At 59.9% G+C, this 25,236-nt stretch overlaps 1 protein-coding gene across 3 annotated transcripts in view; it reads right to left on the reverse strand.

Annotated features, from left to right (window-relative positions):
- LOC111154888 (adherens junctions associated protein 1) overlaps positions 1 to 25,236 on the reverse strand; it is a 110,272-nt gene that overhangs the window by 58,767 nt on the left and 26,269 nt on the right. Inside the window, exon 1 of one of the 3 annotated variants that reach the window (XM_022514832.1) lies at positions 4,040 to 4,092. The exons of the other annotated variants lie outside the window; for them this stretch is intronic. The gene's annotated coding sequence lies outside the window, so the exon portion shown is untranslated. Of the gene's footprint in view, positions 1 to 4,039; positions 4,093 to 25,236 lie in introns of those variants that run through there. 3 annotated transcript variants of the gene reach the window in all.

Here is a 25,236-nt window from a genome sequence, read left to right on the forward strand (position 1 = left end):
CAGGCCCCACCAGGAAACACCAGGTCCTACCAGGCCCCACCAGGCCCCATCAGGCCCCACCAGGAAACATCAGGTCCCACCAGGAAACACCAGGCCCCACCAGGCCCCACCAAGCCCCATCAGGCCACACCAGGAAACACCAGGCCCCACCAGGCAACACCAGGTCCCACCAGGCATCACCAGGCTCCATGAGGCCCCACAAGGTCAACAGGCAACCTCAGGCCCCACCAGATTCTTCTAGGTCGCACCAGGCCCCACCAGGAACTAGGTCCCACAATATCATACCAGGCAACACCATGTCCCACCAGGACATACCAAGTCCCACCAGGTCCCATGAAGCCCCATGAGGTCAGGCAAACTCAGACCACAACAGGCCCCACCAGGTAACACAAGGAAACACCAGGTCCCACGAGGCTTAGTGGACCCCACCAGGCAACACCAGGCCCCTCAGGTCCCATGAGGCAAGGCCCCACCAGACCTCAGCAGACACAACCAGGACCCCATTGGCCCCATCAGGCCCCCAGAACGGAAAGCAGACCCAGATGAGCCCGCATGCCGTCAGCACCGGGGAGAAAATTGTCCCAGGAAATCAAAACCACAGCACCTCAGCCTGTGCTACCCGCCTGCCCAGCAGAACTTCACACACAGGATATTTCTGTCATTTTTCACCAATCCGGGGCTGCAATTCGTTACCATAGAAACCCCCTCATTTCCACGCCACCCGCTCTTATGCAGAAAAACCAACCGATCACAAGAGCAGGAGAGTTTGCCTTGTTTCCCTTCGAGTCTGGTTTCTTCCCTCTTAAAGTGGCGGACGGTCCAGAGAGGGACTATGAGGAGCGCAGGGGACAAGTCAGCAGCCAGGACATGCCAGGCCAGTGTCGGGGGCAGAGAGAGCCCCTCCCGTAGGGGGGTCGGGGGGCCAATCCCGTGGCCTGCGGGGACCGGCGGTCCCTCTCTGGGGTCGAAGTTCCCCAGCCTGGACCTTTGGGCCCCAGGGGTACGTGCTCGGCACGTGTCGGGGTGACGCTGCGTCCCGGTGTCCGGGGACCCGGCCATACGTGCAAGGACCACATGCGGGGCGATGTGGGACCTCTCGCTCCGTCCTCCCAGCTGGCCCAGCCCCAGGAACGCTCCTCCCTCTGAGCCCGTCCAGCACGGGGGTGGGAGGCCTCAGTTCTGCCCACAGCCCCCTGGCCCCAGGAAGGCGCCGTGGCGCCGTCAGCCCCAAGGGCTGGAGGCCCCTCTGAGGGTTAGGAGGGAGGCCCAGCGGCCATCGGCCCCACCGCTAGCTGTCAGTGTCACCACGGGACACACCAAGGAGGCCACAGTGCAGTGCCGACGCCAAGTCCCCTGAGGGCATCCACGGGCCATGACCCCCCACTTCACACCCACGAGGACGACGACAGGCACAAAGCCAAGTCCAAGTGTCGGCATGGACATGGGGAGACGGGAGCTCTTGCCCAGGGTCGTGGGAATGTAAGAGGGTGTCACCGCCGTGCAGAACAGCTCAGCAGCTCCTCGAAGACTTAGTTCCTGCTGACCCCGATGTCCACTCGGGTGGGCACCCAAGTCCACACAAAAACGTGAGCACGAATGTTCCCTGCAGCCCTCCTGGGGCAGCCGAGAGCCGAAGCCACCAGAGTCCAGCAGGTGACTGGATGAGGACGACGTGCTCTGTCCCCACAGGGGAACGTCCTCTGGCCTTTGAAAAGGAAAGCAGCAGCGACACACGCAGCCGGGTGGACGGAGCTTGGACACAATCCGTGGCGTAGAAGCTCCGTGTCGCCAAGACGCCCAGAACCCGGGGACCCGCAGAGACTGAGAGTAGAGTCCCGGTTGCCGGGGGCTGGGGGAGGTGACTGCTGATGGTTATAGGATTTCTCTTAGGTGGGACAGGGACGTTCTGGCATTGAGAGTGCTGACGGCTGCATAACCTTGGGAATACACTGAAACCACTGGGGCGGGGGTGACTTTGTGGGGGACATCGTAGCTCAAGAAGCTGATGCGTTCAAGGGCAGAGAGACCAGCCTGGGGGGGTGGGGGGTGACGCGGCACGGAGTCCTGCTCTGGGCGCAGGTCCCGGCAGCGGGGACAAAGGAGACGGTGCCCAAGCTGGGGGCAGGGTCTGAGCTGCTAGCACGGGGCAGGGAGCACGACAAGGTCCCTCAGGCTCACACACGGTCCTCGCCTGGCCGGGGCCGGGGCTCGTCGGAGGTCGGAGCGCCCGGCTGCCCGCCCCCAGCCCGCGCAGGGCTGTGTCCCTGCTCCGCCACCTCCACCCTGCCACGTCCACATCGGGGCTGCGGCGCCGTCCGCTTTATTTTCTGGTTCATGGTTTTCTTGCTTCTCCCCCTTTTAAATTTTTATTGAAATCTTTTTTTTCCCCCTAAGAACACGTTCATAGGATTTGTGGATTGAGACTGGATTTGCTACCTTCTGTGTATTTTCTTCGCAGAAGAGGCCTGCGGCTAATTACACACGAAGACTTATCTTCCACTTCGGGTCCCACTTTCCCCAGGGGGCTCGCAGGCCAGGCCTCCTGCAGGTGCCCAGATCCCGTGTGCAAGAGCTCCCAGGGCGGTGAGACATTGGGCTGGGCGGGAAGATCCTACAAGCCCGGGAATCTCTCTACGGGCGGCGGGGAGCCCCTCTATCCCGTCCCGGTGCTGCACCACCTGGGAATAGCCCTGCCCCAGCGTGCCCGCTCCTGGGCTTGTCCTCAGCTGGCCTGGGACACCAGCCACAGCATGCATGAGTGGCGTACACCTGTCCGGGACGGTGACTCCCTCTGACACGTCCCGTCCCATCTCCTCCGGCTACAAATCGGGTGAGTTTTGGAGAGTTATGAAAAGCGGGTGTCCCCCAACCACGTGTGCTGCGCTTAGTGACCTGCTTCCCAAAATTAGCACATGGCAAGGGGGGGTGCTTCTCTGTGGAGACACCTGGCACGCAGGACCTTGGCCAGTGTCAAGGTCACGTCCGCGGCGTGAGTCATGACAGCAGGCGCTCCCGACAGGATGGGAAAGGACCGCGCCTCCTCCCGAAACCCGTCACGCCGTCGAACCGTGAGACTACCACCAGACAGATCCCGCTGGAGGGACATTCGACAAAATCCCTGACCAGTCCTCCTCAAAACTGCCAAGGTCATCAAAAACAAGGAAAAGTCTGGAAAACTACCACCACCGAGAGAAGCCTACAGAGACGCACATGTCATGTGGTGTCCCGAGTGGGATCCTGGAGGAGAAAAAGGAAGTCGGAGAAAAACTCGGGGAATGTGGACCAAATGCGGGATTTCACGAATGCTAAGGAGCGGTGTTTCCCCTTAGTGGAGACGCACATGGAGACAGAAGAGGTTTACGTGAGGGACGTCTGGGGGCAGAGAACGCAGAATTTCTGTCTGCTTTTCCTTCTTTTCAACTTCTGTAAGTTTAAAACTATCCTGAAATAAAAAGTTTATGGAATTAAACACCCCAACAGAAGTGGGGTGGACACAGGGGTCATGCTGAGGGCTGTGGGGGACCCCACCAGGGCTCTGTGGGGTCCCTGGGCCCCGGGTGAACGGACCTCCACCTCGAGGGGTGGCCCGGGGGTGCACCTGCGAAGGAGCACAGCCTTGTCACGGTGTTTCCATCAGAGAAAAGTGGCTTTAGGTGGGAGGGGAGACCCTGGCACCTGGTACAGAGAAGACCCTGGGTTCCCCCACCCCTGCGTCTCCAAGTTCTCCGAGCTGCAGGTCTGCACAGAATGGGGCTGGCAAACTGCCCTGTCCTTCCCTTTCTCATGCCCGGGAGGCTTTCCCCCGTCGTCCCCAAACGCCAACACGGCGGTGCAGGAGCAGAGACCCGCCTTCCCCATACAGGCCAGGACACCCGGCCGCAGCTCAGGAAGGGAGCACACACACACTTCCTTCTGGAAGGCAGTCGCTCATTCAATTTTCCTAATGAAGAACGAGGGACCCGTGACTCACTGGGATGTCCTCCTGATGTATTAATGTCCTGTAGGAGCCACCCCTGACTCGCCCTACCCCACAACTTACTATGATTAAAAGCGTCCCTCTCTTTCAGGAGCCGTGCTCTGGGTTGCCTACGAGGCTTTCATCTTCAGGGGCTCCGGGATGTCGGGCACACACGTGATATTTGATGCGCGGGGAAGGAGCAGCGTGGGAACCATTCATTTGCGTGGGATAGAAACCTCCGGAACGGCACGAAGTTTCCAGCTACTTGCCTCCGCCAGTGCAGGGGGGCCCGCAGCGGGATTCTGGGGTCTCTTAGCACCCTCCCCTGCTGGATTGGGTCTCACTCCTGGTCAGGCTTCTGGGTCCCATCCAAGGTGGACCGGGTGTGGTGAGTCCTGCTGGCTCGGGTCAGGGCCCTGCAGAGAAGGTGGTGCGCTCACTGTAACGTGGGCTCCTCCCGGGTCAAAGGCATTGCAAGGCAAGTGTGAGAAAACCTGCATGTGCCCCAAATGTGTGTCCACCTAACCACCCTGCTGGCCTTCCCCGCTGCCCCCAGATCCCAGCAGGTCCTGGCTGGAAGGAACAAAGACGGTCCTCGGCTCCAGCCCGCCCCAGAGCTGGACTCTCAGCCCCGTAGTGCTTGGGACTGGAGCTGGTTTACCAGCCTTAGCGCAGGCTCCGGGTCAGGCTGCTGTGACAAACGGCGGGCAGGATGTGATACCGGTCTCCTGGCTGTGGTGATTCTCCTGAAACGCCTGTGGATGGGTGCGCATGGGCCCCGGGCTGGCAAACACCAATCCCGTCCCAAACACTCAGTACCCACGTGATGCCAGCATGAGACCCACCATGAGGGGTCTGCCTGCAGTCACAGGGAGCTGGCATCAGCCTGGAGTCTAGGACTCAGGGACTTCAGGTCCCAACAAGCCCAGACCTGGGGGAACCGGGGCGTACGAAGCAAAGGAAAGCAGGCAAGACCTCCATGACCCAGAGCCATGGTGGCCCCACTGCCTGGCCCAGCGGCATGGTGGCTGCGCCCGGCAGGGAGGTGCCGGCGTGGGTGGCAGGTGCTGCTCTGCGCCCCCGCTGACCTCGGGCAGCAGCGGGACCCTGTGGTCGCAAGGAATCGCCTCACATGCTCTTGCGGGAGCAGACGACCGCGGGCTCCCCAGAAGCGTCCTGTATGTATGAGCGAAGCCCCCGGGAGTGAGCTCACCCCCGGTGGACACCCAGTGAGGTCTGGAGACGGGTCTGGCCGTCACTCTTCAGAGCTGCTGCCGGCATTTGGTGAGCGCCTGGACACCGAGAACACCCCACAGAGCTCAGGATGGCCCCACCAAGGCTTTCCGGCCCCAGCAGCCCCAGCGACCATGGGGCCGCTGTGAAGCAGCCCTCCGGCCCGCATTCCATTCGCTCCTCCTGGGGCCTGGCGACCGGGAAACGAGCCTCTTTATCCTGCGAGGAAAGAGGCTCAGACATGACCCACCCACTCCCGCTCCAGAAGCCACACAGGACGGTGGGGACATGGGGGCTCAGGGCCGACCGCCTGGCCCCCAGCCGGAACTGCAGCACACAGGCTTCATACCTTCTTTGCGCCTCAGTTTCCCTCCCCACAGGGCATCAGCGGACTCCGCGGGGGGTCCTTGGGGCTCGGGTCCCCAGAAGCACACACACGCCTCCGCCGCTGCCCCTCCCCCACTCCCTTCGCGGCCGTCGTGGTGCCCGGGGCCCCGCTGCTCTCCCTGGCAGCTCCAGAGCAGGGCGTCTGCGGACCCGGAGGCACGGGATGCTCTCGACAGCCTTCACAGGTGCCTGCAGGAGACCGAGGGATAGCAACGCGCTGGCGTTCTGGTTGCCCGGGCGACGTGCCCGCAAGCATTCCGGAGGAGTGAAGTGGTGACAAGCAGCGGGTGGGCGGCGCCGTGGGCAGAATGTTCTCTCCCCAGGAGCGGGAGCAGGGTTTCTGCACGTCTGACACGCAGCCCCGCTGGTGCGGCCAGGTCCCCGGTGCCCTCCATTCTGTGCTGGGACGGCAGGCACAAGCCAGCCGGGACCAGCAGGTCCCTCAGCTCAGCTACTGTCCCTCCTGCGTCGCCGGCTTGTCTCTCTGGGGAGGGCCCAGGATGTGCCCAGCAGCCGCCCCCGCGCCGGCCTCCCCAGGTCTGCCAGCCCACCCTGTCGGGTACCCTGTGCCCCACCTCCCATGCTTCCTCTGCAGGCGGGGACAAGGGTCTAGATGGGCCCCCAGCCCAAGGCGGCCCATCCCAGGGACAAGTTGCATCCCTCTGGGCAAAGACTTGGCTACGCCAGACAGTAACAGCCGCGGGACCAGAATCCTGCTGCCTCGTGCCTGAACCCCACGCCAAAGTCAGCACAGAGCGAGGACGCTCGGAAGGACCCTGGAAAGGCCAAGTGGCCTCTGCAAACCACCCCCGGGCGCAGGCTCTCAGCCTGGGCCTCCCGTGAGGATCCCCGGCCGGGAAGAGGGTGGTGAGAAGACGTGGAGACCCAGGCCCCACGGTGGACCCACGAACTGGCATCTTCGGGGGACAAGTCCAGCATCTGTAACGTTTCAAGGAGCTCCCCCAGGGGGTCAGGACGGAGAGCCGAGAACACAGCCCATCCCTTACTTGGACCCCGTTCAGCCTGACTTCACCAGCACTTGTAACGAGAGACCCAGGCCAGGGCGGCGGGGAAGAAGGCACGCGGGACGCGGATGCACGCCCGGTGCTGGGTGACCCCTCAGCACACAGAGGTCCCCAGGCCCCAACTCTGTCTCCTTCTGGAGCTCGGCGTCCCTCAGCCAGGCTGAAGGTCACGGGCAAATTCTCGCACAATCCCATGGAAAGAGCAGGGGTACAAACGTGCATTTACGGAAATCCAGACTATTGGCACAAGAAAGAGGAACACAAAAATAGCAGCTGTGTGTTCTCTGGGAAAAGGTCTCTCGTCACAACTGAAAGGGGGAGGAGACAAGCAGTCAGCCGGGAGGACGCAGGCGGCACGCGCTCCTCCGGTCCCCAGGCCTCCAACCGGCCCGCGTCCTCCCTCTTACGCCTAGAAATCTGCATCCAAGCTCCCCGCGCAGCTACCGGGGCACACGGCTCCTTACCGGCGGTCCCGGCCCCGGGACGTGGACTCCTGAGAACAAACTCCCCGGCTTCCACAGCACCTGCGGGAGGCCCGTTGCCTTTCGGTTCTGCTGCCATCATCATGTTGGCGTGGACGAAAGTCACTGTGCATTCAAGGTGCCGTTGAAGCCACCCAAGGATAATGGAGGACAGTGACAGGGTCGCCGCCTCTCAGAACACTGAAAGCAGACCCATCACGGGCTCCACGGGGTTCGCAGATTGGCAGAGAGGGCAAGGATGGTGTCGATGGTGGTGCCGAGGGCTTGGCAGGGGGAGGAAGAGCGAGCCGCCCGAGCGGAAGCTGGGCCAGGGCCACTGGGGCGGAAAGCCCAGATCCGCCACCAGCTCCCCAAGCACAGGGGACAGGGACCTCCCGAGGTGGTCCTGTGCCCACCTTGTGTGAGGGGATGGGATGATGGCCAGATGTCGGCAGAGCTCTTAGCAAAGGGCCTGGGGTAGCCAAGGCTGGGACCCCTCTCTCCAAGGGGTCCTCAGAGCCATCTCCGGCCTCCAGAACTCCCAGGAAACACTGGGGTGAAGCTGGAGACCTTCCCAGGGCAGCCACTCCAAGGGACTCCGTGTGGCAGGAGCACATGGGTCCTTGCACATCGGGAGGTAAACCAAGGAAGACAACATGAGGACACAGGAGCTGAGGGGGTGCTGTGAAGGAGGGAACGTCACAGGGACCCGGAGAGGCTCGGAGCCAGTGGTGGCCAGGAGCACTGGCAGAAGCAGGGACCACCGTCTGCTAGGCAGTCGACCGGGGCTGGGAAGGGCAGAGAAGGCCCTTCTAAGTCTGGGATATGCAGATGTCAGGCGGCACGGGGGGGGGGGGGGGGGGGCACTTTCCACGGCCACAGGCCACTGGGAGGCGCCCTGAAGCCCTCCGTCTTCCGCACGCTCTGCCACAACACGCCACAGGCTCCGCCTTCACACCTGAGCACAAGTGAGGCTGAGGGAAGTGGCCCTCCCAGGGGAGTGGCCATTGCGGGGAGGGGACAGTCAGGCCTCCTGGTGGCCCTGACGTCCCACCGTCGGTCCACGGATCGGGAAAGCAGGCAGTGGTAACTTGGAAACAAGCCGGCTGTGCCCAGAGAGCATGAGTCACCCACGCAAATCCCACGATGTGGGTCACGGCTCCATCTCGCCTCCAGCTCCAGAAAGTGCCCACATCCCCTTCAGGAGAGGATGTGACGAGGACAGAAGCCGTCTCCCCCGACCCCGATGCCCCGCCTGGGCCCCGCCCACAGATGGGAGGGCACCTGACCACACTGAAAGGGGCTGTAGGTGAGACCACAGAAACGCTGCCCCAGGGAAGTGCCCCGCGGGGTGTGGGGGGGGGGGTCCAGCGGCCCTAGGACAGCCCCCCGGGCCAGCTCCCATCTGTCTACCCACCCACACCCCCTGAGAGGCAGCCCCTCTGCCCCGTTACCAATGAGGAGGACATTTCAGAACTGGAGCTGGGCCCGCCTAAGGCCACCACCTAGTGCATGGTGCCCTGGGGACCCCTTTGTGGCTGCCTGCCCACCCCCAGGCCCCCAGGCCTGGGTGCAGAGTGAGGCGGGGCTCAGCCTCCAGCCAGCTTCAGAGTCACAGGGAGCTGGCAGGAGCTCCAACCTGACCCAGACATCACCGCTCCTACTACCAGCCGAAGTGCCCCAGCCTCTGAACACAAACAGCGATGGGGGACTCACCACCTCTGCAGAACGACCACGCAGGTGTGGGGCAGCCCACCCACATGAGCCAGACCCTGCTCTGGGGGGCGTCTGCGGCCCACTCCCACCGCGTCCTGTGGGGGACTTGGGACTGATCATGTCCGTGAGCTGCTCTCCCACTTACTGGTGGCCCAGCACACGCACACACACACCAGAGACACACAAACACACGTGCGTGCACACTTGCGAGAAGATCCACCAACCCAGCCACCTCCACCAGACACACGCCACCGTGCCTGAGTCCCCCCGTGGAGTGTCCAGAACTTAGCTGCAAACACAGCTTGGCACAAAGCTGATGTGACAGCTACCGCTGGCGTGGGGACAAAACACTGTCGTTTGGGGAAATTCTTCCGAAAAGAACCCAGTGGAGCTGGGCCAGCTGGGTCAGAGCTTCAGTTCTTCCTGACGAGGTCATCCCATCTGGACCCTGTCCGGAGAAACAGATGTCATGGGAGTTCTTGCTGGAATGTCTGGGGGCATAAGACCTTTTCCAGAAAGACCCAGAGCTTCTGGGCAGCCACTGTGGCTTGAAAGGGGAAGAAACCCTCTGGTTTTCTGGGAAAGCCAAGTCCCCAGGGCTGGGCTCTGACAGACCAAGGGCCAAGGAGGCCTCTGCCCCATCCCCCAACCCAAAGCACCTGGCTTCGAACTCTGGTCGCTTCTGTGTGGAGGACCCTGACCAGCTGCTGGTTCCTTCCAAGAGGAGTTCCGACTGTCCTCTCAGAGAAGGTTTCCGATGTTTCTCCAGAACGTTCTCCACCTTGTGCCCCAGCAAGGACAGCCACGGCCTGCAGACAAGCTCCCCAGAACCACGGCCCTCTCTCGTGGCACCTGTGACCTGCAGGTCTGAGTCTGCGTCATATCTCCGTCATGCACCTGAGCTCCGCGCTCCAAGAATTCCCATCCCAGGTCAGGCGGGAATGACCATTCCCGCGGCACCGGCGGGGACACTGAGGTGATGCAGGGGACAGCGGAGGGGGTGGTTAGGGGAGGAGCCAGGACCTAAATCTGCCTGGTCCACCAGTCACCCACAGCACCCTCCACTATCTCCGGGAATGATCTCCTTCAAGGGTGCCCTCCCCACCCCCATGCAGAAATCGATGATCAATTATCTTCGGTCGTCCCTCAACATCATTCGCCAAGAACATGAGACTCCAGCTCTGGCCCCTGGGCCACAGGGTGTAGAGCTCGACGCCCTCTTCCCGAGGACCACTGACCTTCATGGGAGTGGGAAGGAGAAGAACAGCTGCCCCCAGAAGCCGGGAACCTTCTAGATGCGAGCTGGGCACTGAGCCGTGCCCTCACGGGAACGCCGTCCTGGTGTGAACACACCGCAGCGCAGGAGCCCAGGCTCCTCATCGTCGGCTGTGGGGGCACTCAGGGCAAGATCTTCCACGAAGGGGCCACTTCCACACCCACCGGGGCATCTGGGGCCCCTGCACGCTGCCACACCCCGCTCTACAGACGCCACCAAGATGACCTGCGACTGCAGGGCTCCAGACCCGTGAGCGTGACTTCCGGCAGGGCTGACGACAGCCGTCCCTCCACAACGCATGGGTTGAAGTCCTAACCCCAGGACCTCAGAAAGGGACGGTGCTTCAAGACTGGGCCTTTGGAAAGGGGGTTAAGTTAATGAAGTCATCAGGATGTCATCCAGTAGGACCGGTGTTCCTATCAGAAGAGGAGATCAAGACACAGACAAGCCCAGAGGGACCACCCCATGGAGACACGAGAAGGGCACAACTGTGTACACTCCATGGAGAGAGGCTCAGAAGGAACCAGCCCTGCTCACAGCTTGAGAAACAGACGGGGGTGGGGGGGAGGCGTGGACGCCGCACGCCGTGGCACCTCGGGAGGGCGGGAGCTGGTTCTCCAGGCACCTTCCCTGCCTGGCTGCTCCTGCCTCAGCTCCACCAGGAGGCGGTCAGGGCTGCCTTGGGCTTGTCTCCAGGACAGCCGGAGCCCTGCGTCTGGATCCTGCGCAGGCTGGGGTTCCTCACAAACGCTAGCCCGCCCCCTCAGTCCGGACCTGACTGGCTGCCCCCGGGAACCCCAGCACAACCCCACACAGCCTCCACCAGATCCTTGCCCACTTGGCGGTGGTGAGCCCCTCAGGGCGCTCGGGTGGCGGCACGGCCGGAAATCTCCAGTCAGCTCACCCAACCGCTCCCCCCACCTCTGAAAAGTCCTAGAAACACCCGTTCAGTGAGTCCTGTCCCTTCCTCCCTCCCACACAGGGATTCTCAGCCTCCCAACACGCACGCTGGGGCAGGACCGCCCTGTGTCGGGGGCTGTCCTGCCTGCTCCCTCCACCAAGATGCTAATAGCACCCTTCCCCCGGCGTGTGACAACCAAAAATGTATCCAAACCCTGGCATGCTTCCCCAGGGAGACCCCCCGGCCAGTTGAAAGCCAGTGCTCTGAGATACACCTTGATTCCTCCCGCGTCTCACTGGCTCTCCATCCTCCATTCTCCACCCAAAGCGGTGCTAGAACTCCAGGGGACAATGTCCGGCTCCTTCCTGCTCGGCCTCCTTCCCTCTCTGTCCCTAGTTCTTCACAACCCACCCAGAACAGGGCCCCCCTGGGCTCACAAGCTCCCCGCGTAGGTTTGATTATTTCTCTGGGGTCGATGCCCCATGAGAACAGGAATTACTCCCATCTTCCTCACCAGGGTCCCCCCAATGAGCAGGGCAGCTTCTGGCACAGAGCAGGAGCCCCATGAACGTTGGTTGAAGGAATTAATGACAGGGGGAACCAATGATTGAGTGTCCCCGAGCTGCCAGCAGAGGAACGAGCTCCAGACAGTAACATGGCCACTGTCCCTAGAGGGGCTCCTGATCGTCAAGGCTCTCTGACAGGGTCCAACAACCCCGACCCCACTAGTGTAGGAACAGTGCTGAGGGCATGCTGCCTCGTGGACGGAGCCCAAGCCCACCAGCTGGGAGGGGCCTCACCTTGTCCCCTCCCAGGCCAAATGGTGGATCTCCTCCAGACATTGTCCCTGTGTCCCCGCACCAGGGGCCGAGGCTCGTTTCCTTCTGGTACTGATTCTGGACACAACTTGACAATTCCCTTTATCTCTCTCTGTGTCCAGAGATGAAGAGGTCAGCCTCACTGGGGCAGGAAGGGCCATTTTGCAGATGGCGGGAGTTGGGGCTCTGGTGCTTCAAGGAGGGCACCCTCCAGCCGCAATGCCCCACCACCACCTCCAGGAAGCCCCCACCCCTCCTTCCTTGGGCACCCCCTAGTCCTCACCCCCCCACCTCCAGGAAGCCCCCTGCCCTTCCTTGAGCACCCTCCAACCCCCATGTCCCTCACCACCTCGAGGAAGCCCCCTGCTTCTCTTTGGGTGCCCTCCAGCCCCTATACCCTCCCGCACCACTTTCTAGAAGCCCTCCATGACTACCTGCTCTCCCAGGGGGCTTCCTCTGATGCCCAGAGGCCACCCCCACAATATCTGTCTGTGGTACCGCAACCCACAACCTCAAGGGGGCTTCTCTGAGGTTCCCTCAGAAGCTTCCCCCAATAAGATAAGAGAGGAACTTGGCCCCAGAGCTGTGGTGGGGAAACACAGGGCACAGAAAACCAAACTGCAGCCTGAGGTGGGAGCCGATGAAGCTTGATTGTTATTTAATATTAATTACACTTTAATACGAACGTTAACTGTGCTGCACAATTTTAATTTTTACCCAATTATTCCGCAACCATTGATTAAACAACGACGATGATGGGCACCGGGGACTGAGGAATGAGGAGGTAACGTCCTCACCTTCTCCAACCCTACGTGCAGCTCAGGCTAGCAAACGGGCCCTCGGCGGTCACAGATGATGGAGGGAATGAACGCAGGCAGGAATGAAGGCGGGAGTCAGGGGCGTGCAGTTCACTTGGGGAATACGCGCTTTGGGTAACAAATGACCTGGAGGCAGGGCAGTCAACGTGCTGGGGTGGATTCAGCTCTGGGCAATCCTGGAGGACAGCTCGGAGGTGGTGGTGGGTCTCCAGTGCCCTGGACTGTTTTCATACCCGGCCTTGAAGCCCTTGCCTGTGGCTCTCTCCCTGCTGGGAGCACCTGGTTATCGTGTCCTCGTGCCTGGATTCTTCCTCCCACACCCACGCCTGATGCCCCGAGTGAGCTGCTTAACTCTTTAACTGACCAGCCCGTGCTCCTGTCTGCTGAGGGCACCTGTGGAGGACCAGTGAACCCCAGCATTTCCTGGGCTTCCAGTGGAAGTGGGGCTTGAAACCCACACCCCATCTTTCTCTCCAGCACACGTGTCCAGGAATCTCCCCAGATCTGCTGTGTGTCCAGCACTCTCAGAGCAAATGGTCAGCAGAGGACCAAGGGGGCAAGGCCTCTGTCCACCCGCAGCACTGGCCCCTGCTGACTGGCCAGCAGCACAGAGCACCCCGTCCGTGGCCCCCAGGGGCCAAGTCTGCTGCTGGGACTGGACTGAGGGCTTAGAGAATACTAGACACTCTGCAGCCTGGGTGTGCCTTCTTAGCAGGAGTGGGGTCACGCAGAGTGGAGATGGCCCTTCTACCAGAAATGGCTGGAAGTACCCCAAGAACTTGGGAAAGTTCCATTGCTCCTTTTAGACCAAGAGGTCTTGCACAGCTGTTTAGGCTGTCAGTGTGCCCATCTGTAAAATGGGCTAAAATACTTTGCCGAGAGAACTAAATGAAACAGCTGGTCTAGGACCCAGCCTCCTGTAGGGGACCCATAAACAGGAAGGAACCACGTCTCTTTCTGACCGGGACAGCATCCCGTGCCCACCAGGCCCAGAGGTGCAGACGGAAACAGGGATGTCCTCTCTCTCGTGGGCCTCCATGGGGCTCATGGGGCAGCGCCTGGATCTGGATCCACAAGGACAAGGGGATGCAGCCATGGAGAAGGCCAGCTGCCACTCCACCCGGCTCCTGCCCTTGAAACGGGAGCTCATGGAGTCATAACGTAGGAAAGATCCGGACGCCTCAGGTCAACGCTGCAGACCTAACCCAGAACCCCAGACCAGTAGCTACTGACGGTGGTGTCGTGGGCAGCCCTGGCTAGGAGACAAGGAAGGACCCAGCAGGGCTGACTCCAGACCCTCCCGCGGGACCCGGCTGGGTGCAGCCTCCCAGAGGAAGCTGGAACATCGTCTGGAATGGGCGGCCAGGGACTCGGACACTGTACAGGGCCTGGTAGAGTGGCGACGCCTTCCTCTAGCTGCCAGGGAAGAAAGACCTGTCTCCACCAGGGGCTTCCACCCCTAGGTAGGGGTGCTTCCCACCAGCCCGACTCCCCGCCGCTCTCCCCGTCCACACATGAGCCAAGCACTCTAGAATGTGAAAACCACATTCTCTTTTTTCTGGATGCTGGAGCCCCATCCCACTCTGTTGGCCGGGGAGCCGATGTCGGAAGCCCAGGAACTTGCCCGGGAGCTCCCCACACAAAAGAGCTGAAACCCAGCCTTAGGTCTCCGGGCCGCCCGGGTCCGCATCTCCCCCTCCTCCGAGGCCACTTCCTGCGGGAATCTACGGAGCCGGTCCCGGAGCCAGCCAGAGCCCACCCCAGAGTCCTCAGGACTGGCGCGTCGGGCACTCCCTCTGCCGTGTGCAAAATGCCACCAGGGTCACGTCCCCTTCTGCCTGGAGGGCAGCCTTAGCTCTGCACCCCACAGCACCGGGGCGGGCTCGGCCAGACCCCACTCGCTTGTCAGTACGGCAGAAAACACGCACTTTGGTGTGACCAACACCTTGTCTGGGCGCTGACGGGGCAAGTCTTTGGCAAGGGAAGACAACTTAGCCACCTTAATTGGCCGAATTCCTACCAGGGCTGTTCTGACTTCTCCGTAACGGTCTCGGGAACCTGTTTGGTACAGAGGATGTCGAGGTTCTCCCGGCGGCCTGAGCCTCTGAGGGGATGGGCCTCCAGCGTGTGCGGGAGAACCCCCCAGCGGTGGGAGCTGAGACCGCCAACCCACTGTCCAGATGGATGGACAGTTCCAGGCCCTTGTTCCCAGAATTCCATTTTCAAGTTAATTACTTGTTTGTTTTTAAGTGAGAAGCTACACCTTGAGTGTTTTCACTAAATAAGTCTGTGTTTGCATGTCGACCAGCGTATTTAAATCCCCCGCGTGCAGCATTTCAGACCAGGACTTCCCCCTCTGTCCCTCTCTGTCCCCCTCTGTCCCTCTCTCTGTCTCTCTCTGTCTCTCTCCCTCCCCACCCTTCTTCCCCCCCCCCCCGTCTCTCCTCTTTGGGGTCCATCGGCCAATCCGCTATCAGGCCTGCTCCACATTGGATCCCTTTGGCCCTGGGGTAAGACACACCCAGGGACCGTGAGGTAAGGAGAGGGGCAGATGAGGACTGTCGGTGGGGAACATGCCGACCGAGACCCGGATGCTGGGACATCCTTGCAGCACCCAACATCTCAGGGACTGGAGCGACCAGACAAATGGAAGAGCCGTGCTTCAGCCAGGCTGGCCTCCTCCCAGCCCGCACACACACATGGCCAATTAGAGTCCAAGCCCACACTTGCCGTGGCTCAGCCAGTACCCTGGGCCACACACCACCCTCTCCTAACCCACAGCCATCTGTGTGGGCCTCACAAGGTCACACTCTGGCCACCTCTCCAGCCGCATCCAACAGAGCCTAGCCCCACATCCCTGTCCCTGTCCTGGCCACTGCTCCTGCATCCCTGGGCTTGACATAAAGGTCCCTTCCTCTGAATGTTGTCCTGTCACCTCAAAACAGTTTGGGCCTCAGAGAAATGTTCTCCTAGGGGCAGCCCCTCATTAGCCACCACTTAAGAGCCATAGTCCTTCCCTCAGCTGATAGCCTCAGAGTTCCAAGTCTCTGTTTTGTTGGCCCCCCCAGGACTTCACACAATGCCCACACACAGATGCCTCACAAATGCTGATGGATGGAGGGATGGATGGTTGGATGGACGTGTAGATGGATGGACACATGATGGACAGATGGATGGACAGATACACAGATGGGTGGATGGATGAATGGATGAATTGATGGACAGGTGGATGGATGGATGGACGGAACACTTGCTGACTGAATGGAGGGATGGACAGATGGATGGATGTACAGACAGATGGTCAGACAGATGTACTGAACAGATGGATGGAAGGAAGAAAGGATAAGTGGATGAGTGAATGGAAGTATGAATGGATAACTGGCTGACTGGATGGAGGGATAGACAGATGGATGGATATACAGACAGATGGAAAGACAGATGGACAGATGGATGGACGGCACCAGTGCTTCTCCCCTCTCATGGGATGTCTCACTGTATTCGCCATCTGCACTGACTACCCTGGCCCTGGGTGCTCTCCCTTCTTTCAGCGACAGCCGTGTTCATCACATAATTCAGTTCGGCACGTAGCGGTGTGGCCGAGCGGCCTATTCCACATGCGAATGTTCTCTTTTCTTAAGCCATAGTTGCAGAGGGCAGAAACTGCCACCATCCCACGTGTGTTTTTGCCTGGCTTGGCAACATTTAACCCATGCCCCCCAACACGATAAATGCAGTGAAGATGTTATTTAGGTATTTTATTTCCAATCAAAGAGGAAACTAGCACCACGGGGAGAAGGTCTGGCACACAAACCCCAGGGGCTCCACCCCCCACCCAGAGCCGGTCCACCAGGCTGCCGCCACCCTGGTCTGCCCTCCCGCTGCGCATGGGGTCTTAGGGCTGAATCACTGTGTTGTGGCGCTGGGATTTCTACAATTTTCTGCGCTGGCCTTAAAGGAAACCTAACTCCAAGTTTCAGCTGAGACAACAGATAATTATGGGATATTGCAAAGAGCTTCCCCCAGGATTCTGCTATATGGCGAGTGCCCATGGTGGACTTCATGAGGTCTTCCAGCCCTCAATCCTATAATCTCACTCTGATGACGGTTTTAAAAAGTAAACACTTTCTACTTTGTTGAGTAGGTTCTGTAAAGAGAGAGAAAAGAGAGACAAACACTGAGCTGTGTTTCAGGAGGAAGATGCCCCGCCCAGGGTCTCAAGGAAGGACCTGGACTCCCGGCTCCTGTCACCACCCACTGTCCCAGTCCTGACACTTACAGGAGGGCCCTTATGGGGGACGTGGCTGATGGCTGGGAGACCACTGTCCCGGCCAGCTCAGTGGCGAGGAGTGTGCAGCAAGGACGCTGGTCCAGCTCAAGGGCACCGACCTTCTGTTCTGAGCCCTGGGCAGAGCAGAGACCACCCTTTGCTTGGAGGCTGAAATCCTAAACGCCGGTCGACGCATGCCAACGCGTGGCACTGAGGGACCTGAGGGGCCGGTGACTGTCAGAAGGACAAAGGGGACAGACAGACCAAGGGGCTCATCTTTCCCCAGACCTAAAGGCTGGGGCCAGGATGGTGTGCTGACCAGCTGGGAAGGGCAGGCAGAACATTCGGGAATAGTGGTCTGCCCACATCAGCATCTCAGCCAATCTTCTTATTAATTTGCTGGCGTTGAGATTGGCAGAGTAGCAGGGAGGGAAAAAATTCCTTATGCGTCTTATGACAAGAAAGGCTCTGTGGGGGCCTGCAATGCCTTGCCTTCTCCCTCAGAACCGGTGAGGGATCATGGAGAACTGAGGTCTAGCATCTCACCTACTTACTGGAGTCGGGTAACCGTGCTGGGCGTGATCTTGGAGATGGGGCTGTTCTGGGGGCACAAACGGATCAAGGGACTTACGCACAGTCTTGGGGAAGAAACAGAACTTGAGGCCAGTCCCCTTTGAGGTTCTGGCCGCGGGAAGGGAGACAGAGCAGTCAAGGGTAGGAACCTGGACCCTGACATTCAAGGGGCTCAGCTGCCTCTCCCCTGCTGTACCGCACGGCCTCTGGTGCACACGCACCACTGTGGGCTATGTCTTCATCTGTCAACCACAAACGGCAGGAGAGGTTTTCAGGAAGAGGGAGGTGAGGGATGCAAGTCCCTGGCACACAGTAGGGCCTCCGAGGGACAACACTGCTACAGTGGGTGAAACGGCAGCCCCCAGAGACATCGACATCCTCACCCCCAAACCTGAGGATGTGACCTTATTTGGAAAAAGGATCTTTGCAGATGGGATGAAGTTAAAGATCTTGAGTTGAGACTCTCCCAGACTACCCGGGTGTGCCCTAAATCCAGGGACAGGGGTCCTTCGAGGCGAAGGCACAGGGAGGCCATGAGAAGGCAGAAGCAAAGAACAGAGTGGTGTTACCACCAGGCAAGATGCCACAGAGCAACCCAGAGCTGGGAGACGAGGCAAGTTTGTCCCCTGTGTCTTCAGGAGGAAGCATGGCCCTGTGGACACCTTGATTTTGGACCTCTGGCCTCCAGGACAGGGACAGAAGAGGTTCCTGTTGTTCTGAGCCCCCCAGACCATGGCATGTCGTTCCCACGGCTGCAGGAAACACACCACTGCGATCACTGGATTCGGGGTTGAGGGCTGGAGACAGCCCTATGGCTATAAGAATGGAGTGCAGGTGAGGTTAGATCATTCCGCCAGTTCAGCAACGAGCAAGCAGCAGCTGCCTCATGCCTGGCGTCTGCTTTGTGGGGGAGAACCTGAGAGAAGAAGAAAAAGGCCATCCAGGACACAGTCTGGGTTTACCCAGGGAAAACAGAAGGCAATCCCTAAAGGAATGGGTCCTGCCAGATTAGGTGTGCTGCCCGGGTCCGTCTGTCTGTCACCTGACACTTCCTCTCATCTGCAAACAGACCTTCAGCCTGTGGCCTCGGGTTGACCAGATGGCTGATCTCCGGCCGCCAGCAACACCTGCCCACATAGTCGGGTGTGCGCCGGGGGAGAGGGGAGGTGCCCACGGTGTATGCTAAGATGGCACCGATGAGCCTGTCTGTCCCCTGCCTGGCTGTGGGTGCCAGGCCTGGAGTGGGGTCTCGATCTCTGGTCCCAGGAAGGAGCTCCTGCCAGCAGCGGCTTGAAGACGGAGATGCCGCGTTTGGTGATCTGTCAACGTTATTAGTTGGGATGGTGGTTGCCGCCAGGCTCCCACAAATTGTGATATACAAATTGTTAGCAGCTTGCAGACCATTTGCAAATAAAGCATCGCAGCGAGGCATTAAAAGATCCCCTAAATAAGCATCCTTGCGGAAGGTAGTGACACAAGAGCTTGTTTATATCCTTTCTGCCTGGCACTTGTTCCATCAAAGGGAGGCCTCGCTCGTCCCGTGGAGAGGCTGTGCAGGCAGCATTTAAAATGCAAAGATCTGCTGATTTTTCATACGGAATTATACAAATGGAACTGCTCTTCCATTTTATGATTGAATTAGGTAATGTATTGATGGTGCAGAAAGAACCAAGGTTATGTCCTTGTTTTTCATGATTTATGGGCTTGGAGCATTTCACAGTTCCTGGTTCTGGACACAGTCTCACCAGCCTGCGTCTTGGTGCCCAGCACGCTGGCTGTCACGGAGACGCAGGACGGCCGCAGGACGGCCGCCGGCCGGACAGGGTTCGAGGCCATTAGCATGTCCTCCAGAAAAGCCCGGCTCGGAGGGGAAGGCCCCAGCAGCAGGAGGCTGGTTTTGTCGTTTTGTCTTTTTTCCTCCTGCCGTGGTGACTTATGCTGCCAGGGACCAGGTCTGACTCCATCCTCCCAGGTCCTCGATGGCCAGCAGCCTGGAGGCTGGGGGAGCTGAGCTCACTGGACCCCATCCCGCCTCTGTTCTGTTCAGTCGAGGCAACTACTGTCCATTTATTAGCTGCCCTTGGCAAGCTGCTGCCCCGGCCTGAGCCTTCCCACCTGTGAAACCTGTGTGCCCGCCTCTGACGGCTCACACAGCTGTACTGAGAAGCAAGCAGTAAGCCAGAGGTGCTTGCAAAACCTTCTCACCCTAGGATTCTACCCAGAAGGCAACGGACTTGGAATGTCTAGGAGGCAGGAGAGAAAGGGCTCCCTGGAATGAGGATGAGCCGAGAATTTGCTCAAGTTGCTCCCCTCCCCTCCCAGGCTGCTCACACCCCTCCCTCCCCTCCCCCCCCCTCCCCTCCCAGGCTGCTCACACCCCTCCATCCCCTCCCCTCCCCTCTCTTCCCCTCCTCTCCCCTCCCAGGCTGCTCACCTCCCTCCACCACCACCCCCACCCAGTTCTCCCACCAGCAACCAGGCAGGCCTGGAGCTGCCCCAGCCTTGCTCCCTCAACTCTCTCTCCTGCAGCTCATTAAGCTGATGGCCGGGAAAGCCCTCATAAAGGTGACCATGTAGTCCCTTGCCCCAAGCTCGAGGGGAGTCTCATGGCCGATTCCTTCCTTGCCTTCCCTGTGAACTCTTAAACCTACAAGATGTGCTGAGCCAAGAGCAAATGGAATGGAGGATGGTTTCCATGGAGGAAAATCATCAGCTCCTTCCCAGCTGCCCTCTGAGCAGCTGGGGTGCGTTCCTAGGCCTGCATGGGCACGAGTAGCAACGTTCTCTGCGTCTCTGCGTCCGAACTCTGCAGACCACAGGAAATTAAACCACTGTACTGAGCCCGCCACACTCAGCCCTGGCCTCCCCCAGGGCCCTGCCCTTCCTGGTCTTTTATGGACTGTGCCTCGAGACCTCCTGCCCAGCCAGCCTCCCTCCACCCTGTTCCTCTGGTTCTGGATCCTGACCCCTCCCTCGAGCCCCTGCCCCCCTTCCTTCTGCCCCCTCCCCCCATCCCTTCCCCCTGTCCTCCTGCCCCCTGCCCCCTGCCCTCCGCCCTCCGCCCCTGCCCCCCTTCCTCTTGCCCCAACGAGTAGTAAAGTTCTCTGGACCTTTCCCCTGCTGTACAGGTCCCAGCCCTGGGGCTTTCTGAGGGCAGTAACAGCCCTGCCTTCTCCCCAAAGCCCCGGTACCCATTCTGGGGCTGGCATGCAGGCTGTGACCTCAGACGCATGGAAGCAGTGGGGAGAGGGGGTGTGGCCTCACGTCCACCAGGTTCTTCCTGGAGGTCAGCCAAGCTCTGAGGCCAGGGAGAGCCAGGGCAGAGGGCACCCCGCACGGGAAGCCACAGCCCCTGAAATGCACGGAAAGGGCATGTCTTCTGTCTCCCCGCTGTCCCAAGTCAGTGAACGCACACCTGCTTTCGGTACACACCAAGGTCACAGCAGATCTGCTGGAACCAGAGGGAGGGGCTCAGAGATTCTCATTAGGGGTCCCCAGGCCAGCACCCTGACCTGGGCACAGACCTGCTGTATCAGACACTGGGGCCAAGAAAGCACATTCCACAAGCCTTCCAGGTGCCTACCGTGAGCTCTGCAGGCCGGGTGGGAGTCTCCAGCGACCCTCACAGACTGTTTCAGGCGGGCTCTGTGCCAGACACTCTCGGCCTGGGCCATCCCAATCCTCCCACAGCCCTGAAGGACTAGACGCTGGTTAATCCCCGTTCTACAGATAACGGGGGTGGGGCTCAGAGAGGGTGAGTCAGGCACCAGAGGCCACACAGCAGGTTAGAGTGCAGACTGGAGCCATGGCAGCCTGACTTGCCGCGGCGAGAAGCAGAGGGAGTGCTGGGGACCCGGACCCACCCGGGGGCTCATCACCACACGCAGCGCGCCGGAGCCCACACCCCACGGAGGGCTCAATGTGGCTCTGGACGCCACAGGGCTGGGGGAGCAGGAACTGCGCAGGCAGGGCTGTCCGGGGTTCCAGACTGCGCAAAGCCAGACCCTACAGATGCCACACACCGCAGAGAAGGTGAGCCAGGAAGAGGCTGGGAACCCAGGAGCAGGTCTAGATGCAGGCGGGCCTCGAAGGGCTGATGTGTGTCCGGCAAGCGGGAAAAAGGCGGGCTGGGTGGAGGCTCAGGCAGGTGAGGGGCGGGGGGGGGGGCGCAAGGCGTCCCTGAGTGTCCCTGAGCAAGGAGAAGGAGCCAGGATGCCCACGGTGGTGAGGCGGGCTCCCCAGCTGTGGAGAGCCTGTCCATAAGCCGCACAGCCCTCCACCTGCCGCAGATTCTCAGACACACGCTGCCCACCCCGTCAGCATCGCCAAGCTGGCAGATGGGGACGTGTCGCCCACTCCTGGCATCGCAGTGCCAGTCGACCGTGGCGTTATCGGGGACTCCGGGCCGGACTCCCTAGATGCGGCCTGGCCCTGGCGCCTCCTGGCGTGGGGCCTCAGGAACTTACTGACCCTCCTCTGTCTCCGTTTTGTCGTCCATGAAGCGGGGCTCCTCATGGGGCGCTGAGGATTGCCCACGGCGCACGTCCAGCACGCAGAGCAGCGCCTGGAACCCGCGGACCCTCGCAGATGGGGAGACCGAGGCAGAGAAACTGAGGAACCCGCCCCAGCTCACAGAACAGATGCACGCTCCCCAGGCAGTCCCCGAGACCCCGGCGCACAGCCTCCCTGCACGTGGCGGCCCTCCTCCCCGCGGGAGCCGGATGGGAGGTGCACATTCAGGACGCGCCGTTACTAAAGGCCCTGCTTGTCTGGTGCTGAGACAGAGCGTCGTCAAGACACGGACTCCTGGGCCCTGGAAGCCATCTAGCCTGGGCGTGTCGCCTCCGCCCCTACGGGCTTGTCCGGTGAGGTGGGCAAGAATGCTCAGGAGAGAACCCAGCCCAGCCTCCGCCCGACTCCTGGACTCTGGCCACAGGCTGTTCCCTGCGCCCACTCTCCTGCCCGTGCATCCTCCCAGAGGCCCGCCCTGGGGCAGGGTGCCGGCGGGCGTCTGGCCTCCTCCCCGCGGCCCACAGTGAGCAGACCGGGACGCCGAAAGTGTGGCCCAGTTGACACCCCTCTCTGCCGCAGTCTGTGGCAATTTTGCACACTGTCCGTGTGGCTGAAAACACGGGCTTCCGAAGGGTTTCAGCAAACACTGTCGGCATTTAGCGGGCTGCGGGTTAACAGTGGGGCGTTTCATCAAACCGTCTGAAATAACACTTCGTGTTTGTCCGGTCTAGACAAAGGGATTTTGTATGAGTTTAGCTGTTTAATCTGAAACTTGCACCTGTCTCTTTGATTTATTTAACTCTTCCCTCAGGATTTTAAGCCAGTAATGGGTGCTGGAAAACACTCCGTTTCAAACAGAACTCGCTCAGAAGTTTATCTTTGCAATATTTCCAAATCCTCTCGCATTCTAATGTCAAAGACCTATTATTTAGCTCATAGATCGTATAGGTTATAAGACACTAAATTGCAACCCTGCAGAGAAATGTTCCATTTCTATCCCTGTCAGCCAAAACTGTGTAAAAACACCTCTAGAAAGAGGCCGCCGTTGGGATCAGAGCTGCCAAGTGGCCACGCACCATCGAGCCTCCCCATTCTGACTGGGATGGAAACAAATTTCGGGTGTCTAACACAGGAAAACTCCAGTGCGCCTGAAAACACAGCTGTGATCCCCGTCCCGGGACAGTCATCTCTCCCTGCTGCTAGTACCAGAGTCAGGGGGACTTTGCAAGGAAGCAGAATGGACAGCAGTGACCCAAATGGTGGCCAGAGATGGGGTCCAGTAGGACGGGGCACCATGCAAGCCCATGCTGGTCCATCATTTGTAAGCATCTACTGACATGGGGCGTCCAGGGATAGAGGGAGGCAAAGCCCACAGACCCACACCCCAACTCCTCCCAGCCTTTGCCTCCGCAGTAGGAAGGTGTAGTGAGAGGACGGTGTACCCCCCACATCAGTGTCCACCTGGAACCTCAGAAAGTGATCTTATTTGGAAATAGGGTCTTTTAAGAAGTAGTCAGGACGAGGTCCTATTGGATTATATTGGATCTTAAATCTAATGGTTGGTGTGATGACTACTCTCATATGTCAGCAGGACTGGACTAAAAGGGCCCCGGACAGTCGGTCAGAAGTCATCCTGGGTGTGTCTGTGGGCTGTTTCTGGATGAAAGTAACACTGGAATCAGTAGACCAAGCAAAGCAGAGTGCCCTCCCTGATGCCGGTGGGCCTCACCCAATCAGTTGAAGAGCAGAACAGCACAACAAGTACAAGAACCCAGAACTCTGTCCCTGACTGTGCTGAGCTGGGACAACAGTTTTCTCTCGCCTTAAGACTTGGACTGAAGCATCAGCTCTTCTCTGCATCTCCAGCTTGCGGAGTGCAGCCTCCGTAATCACCTGACTGAGTGCCTTATAATAAATCTATGTTTACTCATGTACAGACACATCCTCCTGGTTCTGTTTCTCCGGACACCCCTGGCTAACACACTGAGATGCACAGACAGAAGAAGGCCTCGCTAAGACAGAGCCAGACGCTGCAGAGATGTAGCCACAAGCTAAGGAAGGCTGAGCACGGCCAGCAGCCAGTGGAGACCAGACAAGGCAAGGACAGATTCTTCTCTGGAGCCTTCCGGGGCGACGCAGCCCCACGGACCCCCAATCTTCGACCTCTGGCCTCCGTGACTGGGATGGAACAAATTCCCCTTGTCTTAAAGCCCCCAGCCTGTGGTACTTTGTCATGGGAGCCCCAGGACACCAGTCATCCGGGGTCACTTAGGACCTGAGGCCCTTATCACAGAGTCCAAGACACGAGGAACATCCACTCATTCATTCATCCATTGAGTACATGAGGGTCTCTCTTCTAGGGTCTGGAAACACAGGACACAAGTTGCTGCTCTCAGGGAGTTGACCTTCTAGGGACAGACAAGACCGAAACCAGACAAAACGCACAGCGGATCCGGGGGTGATGAGCTCTCTCAAGAAGGCTGTGGCAGGAGGCAGGACATGGAGTGCTGAGCAGGCAGAGGGTTTGAAACAGGGCGGTTCTTCTGAGACTAGGGGAGCGGAGGGTGCCTGGCCCAGCACCGTCTCCCAGAGCCCGGGTCCTCACAGGCAGCCCGCCTTGGGTCTGGACGGCTGATGCAGACAAGGGTGTGCACAGCTGGTCGTGGGTTTCAGATCCTCTGTGCGGCCTCTGCTAAGCTCCTCAACCCGCCTGGGCTGGTCTCCTCAGACGAGGGATGGGGATAATGGCAGGTCCCTGGACTGTTTTGAGGATGAAACGAGATGTCCCGAGGTAGGTGCACCCAGCCTGTGGTCCTGTTGAGTCCGTACTGTTAGTGGTGGTTTTGTCCCCCAGGTCGCTGCCTCCTGGTGTCCACACCTTCTATAAGCCACTCCTGAGTGTGGGTGGGACCGGATGCTCTCAGACCAACAGGAGGCAGCAAAGGGGGTGATGCCCCTTCCGGGATAACAGTGCATAAGATCACAGCATCCCGTCTTGCTGGCGGGCTCTCTACCTTCCCGATTTGGGGACGGGAGCGGCCGTGTCAGGAGCCACCACCTGGGGAAGGCCCCAGAGCCGGCAGCCGACGGCCAACAAGAGAACTTGGCCAGCGACTTCGGGGGACTGTGCGCTGCAGAGACCCCTCCCCAGTCCAGCCTCAGAGGAGACCCCAGACCTACCCGACATCCCGAGTACCTGGGCCCCGACCGTGGAAGTGGTAAGGAAATGAATGTGTGCGGTCTCCAGCCACCGAGTCTGCGGCCGTTCCTCACACAGCAGTGTACACAGTC

Source organism: Enhydra lutris, unplaced genomic scaffold (assembly GCF_002288905.1).
Source record: "Enhydra lutris kenyoni isolate GAN:26980312 unplaced genomic scaffold, ASM228890v2 scaffoldscaffold38, whole genome shotgun sequence".
In the NCBI taxonomy this organism is placed as follows: Eukaryota; Metazoa; Chordata; class Mammalia; order Carnivora; family Mustelidae; genus Enhydra; species Enhydra lutris.